Source organism: Pangasianodon hypophthalmus, chromosome 2 (genome assembly GCF_027358585.1).
Source record: "Pangasianodon hypophthalmus isolate fPanHyp1 chromosome 2, fPanHyp1.pri, whole genome shotgun sequence".
Lineage (NCBI taxonomy): Eukaryota > Metazoa > Chordata > Actinopteri > Siluriformes > Pangasiidae > Pangasianodon > Pangasianodon hypophthalmus.
Window position 1 is genome coordinate 6,492,627 of NC_069711.1, and position 6,793 is coordinate 6,499,419.

Here is a 6,793-nt window from a genome sequence, read left to right on the forward strand (position 1 = left end):
ATATAGGCACATATGCCCCCTCACAAAGTGATTGATGAACACACCTACATTGGGCCATGTAGTAGCTGAAGCACAAATCAACACTGGGGCACTGTCTGTATTGAAGAAAATCAAAGGATTTGTTCAGGTGTAAGGATTGGCTTCATTAACTGTCGGCATCACCCTGTGAAAAGGCTCAATGCTGTAATCAATTACTCAGTCCTGACCTAATTATCAAAGCAAGGAGCCAGGTACAGTATGGCTGTGTAATTTAATAATGTTACTTCCTAACTCTATTATATTATTGTCGGTTTTAAATAGTAAAAAAAAAAATCTTATTAAGATTAAGATGTGACAAAATATCTAGGGGCTGGAGTAGAGTGACATAAATTAGGGTTACATATTAAACTAAAACACATACAGATATGGTAAATAGCATTAATTACATTAATTACTAATTCTTGTTTTGCAACCATAAATTTGTTGCAGTCAAACCAGAAATAAACATTTCCACAACTCTGTGGTTCTGCATATTGTCTGCATACATTAAGGTTAATTTATATAAACTAAAGTAAATACAGCCATTGTTCCTAAACAAGCATTTCTGTATTACAGGGTAATGCGTTGAGGTCGTCATAAAAAAAGAGTCAAACTAAATGTCAGCGGAGATGTGCCATCTGTTCCGTCTCTCCAGTTAATGTGCTATCCTGATAACAAATTAGTAATGGCACTATGCTGGCCAACACCTATCACTTTGTTTAGCCCACATATCACCGTGGGATGAGGGCAATGAAATCATCCGAATCTGGTTACCATAACACAGGCACTACTCAGCCTTGATAAGATCATGCCATATGAGCACTGCCTACATTTGGAACATTTTTTGGCCCAGGTCCCAAATGCTGTTAAAAACCTTACATGTTTCTCTTTATGGTTGGGCTACTCCACTTCCCATTGCCATAACTGACCCTCATGTATTTAAACTTAAACACATTTGGCCTGGAATTCTGCATGCATTGAGATGTGACGACGTCAACTCACCAAACAAAGCTTGTGCTAGACTTTGTCCTCGGCAACGTTCCTTGATTTTGTGGCTTTCGTGTCACGTAGGGTAAATTTATACTGTACAAAAAGGTCAACTCCTACATAAAAGATGCATGCAAATTAAATAATCACTGTAAAAATAACAAAGTATGCATGATGCGTGATCCTAATCACTCCATGAAAACAAGTATGTGATATTTGTCTTGGCTCAGTAACCCCAATGTCTCATAAACAAATGGGATATAAATGAGAGTATTCTTGCCTCGCCCTCAAACACACAGCACTTTCAGTACTCTCCTAGTATAACTCATAAAATCATGTTAAATGTCACCCATTACATTTAGCTGAGCTGAACTTTGGACTGGTTTCAGAAGCATCCAGCTTGCCTTACGCAACCATCCCTTTAGTTCAGTCGGAATGTCAAAATTGAATATGGGTCGTTCGTACAGCTAAGTTAGATTCATGAAAGGTGAATAAGGTAAGATTATTCAAATTTTTTCAAGGTCTCTAATGGTTAAGTAGGTAGGTTTGACATTTGAATGAATGATTTTTTTTTACCCCTTGATCCCACCTCCCCATTCCCACTCATGTTCACAAAGCTCTGCTCCCAGTACCTACAGTGGCTGTAGAGTAAATTTCAGTTAGAGTTACCAAGTTCAACTATCATTAGCAAGGATTAACATTATCATTAGCATGACATCACTTTCAGTATTAAGGATATTGCCTTACTTTGTTATTAAATATATAAGAATATATAGGAAGAATATATAAGATATTTAAGAATTGGCACCAGAAACATGCAAAAATTGGCTACTCCTGGTTTATGAGGAGGGTCATGAATGCCTATGCTGCCCTGATTTTTCTTTGTAATTAGTTTTAGTGAGATTTCAGCTGAACTTATGCTGTTACCATTGTTAACATAGCTACACTGGAGTTTTCCAAAATTACATACATTTCAAGGAGGTTCATTCAAGGAGGTTCATTTCCTTACCTGGCTCTCTAAGTGATAAAAAAAATGCATCTATTCAATTTGTTATGTATGGCAGACCATTCAAACAGTTTAAAGCATTATACAGGTTGCATTTACAGACCTGTCTAGGAGCAACACTGCAAATTCTGTGTCTAGCCTCATCCCCTTCACCAGTAATAAAATGCTCCATCTTGGAAAATCACTGGCAGTTATGTTGGTGTTATTGCATTACTTGTTGTTGCTGTTGTTTTTTTCCCCAAAGTACAGCATGTTTTTTTGCTAACACAACAATTATCTGGCTGCGCTGGGAGCATACAGGCTTCTGGCTTGTTTTTTTTTCCCACCTCCAAACCAAGGTAGGGGCAGAGTTAAGGGGCATTCTGGAGTGTCTTCAAAATGGCTGACAGGAGGCCCACCCAAACACTTCTGGTCTGGAAGGCAGTTTTCTAAACAGTTTTTTTCAGCCACATAATACACTAATGCTGAGGCCATGGCTTAAAACATGATCTTTTTTTTTATCATGTTCTGCATATTTTCCAGGTTATTTGCACATGTAAGAAGAAAGACTACTGTACCTTTAAATTATGTAATGATGTATAGTATGTTACAAGTATATACAAATATATACAATATATTCTAAATTAAATATGAATGAGACACGCAGTGAGGTAACATCACACATGCAAAAACTATCAAGGAATCTTGTCAGAAATGAATTTTCTGTGTTGTAGTGTTTGATGGTGAGTATTTAAATGGCTGATGTATACTCAGTTTCTGATGTTGCGACACAACTTGTGTTGGGGAGAAGTCACAATCTGCTGTACGTACTGAAGAATTTCACTGGAACTTCACTGGGGGAAGCGGAACATGTTAATTTGTGTGTGAGTCAGTGTGGGGGTGGAGTGGCAGGAAACTCCAAGAGGCAACTAGAGATTTGTGCATTACGACTGGGACATTAGTGTGGAACGCCTGGAATTTCCTGCTTGGGAAAAGCACATTTTGGATGAGTCATTCTCATAGTTTATCAGTATATGTAAATAACAGCAGTAAATCCAAATTCTTCTGGATATCTGAACATGTGCTAAGCAAATATGACTGAAATGTATGTCTGAAATATTCAAGTGCATTTGTGTGTGTGTGGGTGAGAGAGAGTTTCTGGGTGTTGCCAACAGTGGTTTTCAATAATAATTGATTCTTGTTATTGTTACCTCTCTTTTCACTCAATAGTTAGCTGTATTCACTTTTTCTTACTGACCGTACTGACAGTTTACACCTTTCTATATGTGAATGGAGTGTTTATATACAGTATTTTACTTATTTTTTTATTTTTTATTATTTATACTTATACTATTTTTTCATTATTTTGCTCTTTCTACTGTGTATGTTCCTTAAAGTTGCTATTTATAAATGAATGACTACCTTTTTCTTGAAATTGGGAGTGCATGAACTACCAAATGTCCAGACTTGTTCTTTCAATTTAAATATGTTCAACAAACAAACTTAATCCATTGTTCGTAATAAGATGAATAAAATAATTAATCTTATATATATATATATATATATATATATATATATATATATATATATATATATATATATTTGTATAAAAACAACAACTATGAATTGAATTAAATGGTCTCTATTATTGAATAATCTCTGATTTTCTAATCCATCAAGTATTTAAGTCAGACTACTTTGTTGGGGATCTGAGCTTTTCCAAGTTAGCAAGGTCATATGGAAGCATTTATGACCACTTCAATGTGCCCTTCCCTGTTTCTCCTCAACCAAGCACCACCCTTTGAGGGCCTTGATCCTAGCAACCAGGGGTCAAAGTTCAGCAAAGCTGAGTTAGCATAGATAGACCACAGCTGTCTGTAACAGTGCTCTTGATGAGGCGGCCCTTGAGTGGAGCACCTGAAATTTAAAATGAACACCCCAAATGCTACAACACAAAAATTTAAAGAGTCCCTGTGCAAAGAATGTTTTATAATACAATGAAAAGGCCTTAGAGGAACGAGACATGCAAAGTTCTAGAGTTCCTGCACACAATAGAAGGGAGGCATTTGCTGCAGGTGAGATAGCGAGCCTGAACACATTACAATAACCAGTTAGTCTGCTTTTCATGAACAACAACATGCCCCTATCCCTTTAGCACAGTATAGGTTTTTATTACTCTAGGCAACATTTGGGTGCATAAGGTATGCATTTGCTTGCACTCTTATAGATTTTTCATTTCTTTACACACCTCTATTTGATCTCTCTTAAATATATTTAGAATTTAAGAAAGATTGCCCTTAATGACTTGGTTCTATGGTAGCAGAAAACCTACATTTTAAACAACATGATCCTTTCACCTTTGTACAAAGGATCTAAAACGATTTAGCTTTAATACATATATAAATACTTCCTGCGAAGATTCCTCCCATCTTTTCACAACAAAAGATCTGATTTTTAGGCAAATTGCTCAGCCAAGCAGCTCTTGTTGACTGGCAACATCTAACCCTATTCTTTTGTGTGTTTCCATAGATTTGTATGGTATGCTTTGATGCTAGATTCCCTTTTTCAAGGGCCTATACAACCTTAAGAGTCACTCCCACAACAGTGGAGAGGCCGAACTAGGCTGCTGAACTACGTGAAAAGCCTCAATGCGGCTGTTTAAATTACACTGCTCCCTTCTAAGCAGCCAGCATGTCAGCTAGTGTGCTTCTTTGGTGAATGGGTTCTGTCAAGGGTGACGCTGGAACCCAGACGAGCGGGTTTTAAAATGTTTTTCTTTTGGCTACATTGTTTAAAAATCAGATAGTTAGTTTTAAATATGTCATGTCATTACCTTTACATCATAGTATAACTATTCAGAATTCATTATCACAATATATCATTAAATTGATATCGTCAGACCCCTAATGGAAATGTAACCACAGGGAAACTAATCATGTGTCATTAGTTCCTCAGTGCTATGCTTCTCTGTTTTCTTGACTGTCAGCGGTGTATTTTTAAAAAGGTCAGCCAATCCAGGCCAGTATGTAGAACAGTTTTACAAAGCAAGGTAAATGTGGCTGATAGTCCTAAATAAGCAAGTGACAGAAGGGTGTCAGAAATTAGAATGTACTTGAGCCAAGACAAGCAGATTAGGGAGTCTGGCTGTCTTACTCCAATCTCTCAAATGCAAATCATTATAAGATAAATCGAGCAATATAAAGAGAGTGAAGCACTGTAAATCTGTTGCTCACACCAAGGTCAATAATCTTGATGTAAATAACACTGGGAGTATTTACACTAGTACCAAGGTCAAATTACTGCAACAAACAGAATAAAGGTCGAAACTGGAACAAAGAGTGCTGTGATGACTAGTGCTTGTAGATTTTTTTTTTTTAAGTCAAATGTTGTAAGATCAGTCGTCAAGTATCATTTAATATATTATGGAATTTAAAATGTTAATGGTAAAAGCTATTGTGTGAAAATGCATCCTTAAAAATAGATTTACAGCAAGAAGGAGCTTGGTCCAGTTAGCATAGAATCGTAAAAAGTTTTATATTATTTTAAGATATAAAGGTTAATAAATTGTTAGTTTCACTATTTTTATTTTGTTGCAGGAAATTTTTGTTATGTACATCAAAATATGGTACATATCAAGCACATATGAAAGAAAATGGTACATTATTTTTGCTTCAGTACTGAAGACTCCATTGTCCATTTTAGTAATCAAAGAATGCAAAAGCTGTAGTGCTGCATGCCATTTAAGTTCATTGTCTAGTTCTTATCATAATGTTCCACTCCTACTCTATGTAGTTGTTAATGATAGAAAAGAGGAGTACATGCAGCAAACAGTGAATGAGTAAGTACTGCTACCTTGTGGTGACCTGAGGAACAGAATAATAATTACATAAGCCTGTTTTAGTTTACTTCCAGATCATTTCATATATCTTACCACCAGGTAACACACACAGTGCAGAAGATGCTGTGCTTATGCTGACCAATATTTGTTAAAGTACTCCAAGGTTGATTTCAGTTTATTTCAATAAGGGAAGGTTCGTATATACACTGATGAGCCTTAACATTAAAACCACCTACACTGTACCTAATATTGTGTAGGTCCCCCTTGTGCCACCAAAACAGCTCTGACCTGTCGAGGCATGGACTTCACAAGACCTCTGAAGGTGTGCTGTGGTATCTGGCATCAAGACGTTAGCAGCAGAGTCCTGTAAGTTGCGAGGTCCATGGATTGGACTTGTTTGTCCAGCACATCCCACAGTTGCTCGATCGGATTGAGATCTGGGGAATTTGGAGGCCAAGTCAACACCTTGATCTCTTTCTCATGCTCCTCAAACCATTCCTGAACAATTTTTGCAGTGTGGCAGGGCGCATTATCCTGCCGAAAGAGGTCACTACCATTAGGGAATACCGTGGCCATGAAGGGGTGTACTTTGTCTGCAACAATGTTTAGGTAGGTGGTATGTGTCCAAGTAACATCCACATGAATGCCAGGACCCAACCTTTCCCAACAGAACACTGCCCAGAGCATCACACTGCCTCTGCCGGCTTGCCTTCTTCCCACAGTGCATCCTGGTGCCATTTCCTGATGCACACACCCCTGGCTGTCCACATGATGTAAAAGATATCATGATTCATCGTGGGATCGGCCCAGATGGGCTAGCCTTTGCTCCCCAGGCGCATCAGTGAACCTTAGGTGTCTATGGCCCTGTCGCTGGTTCACTGGTTGTCCTTCCTTGGACCACTTCTGGTAGGCACTGACCACTGCACACTGGAAACACCCCACAAGACCTGCCATTTTGGAGATGC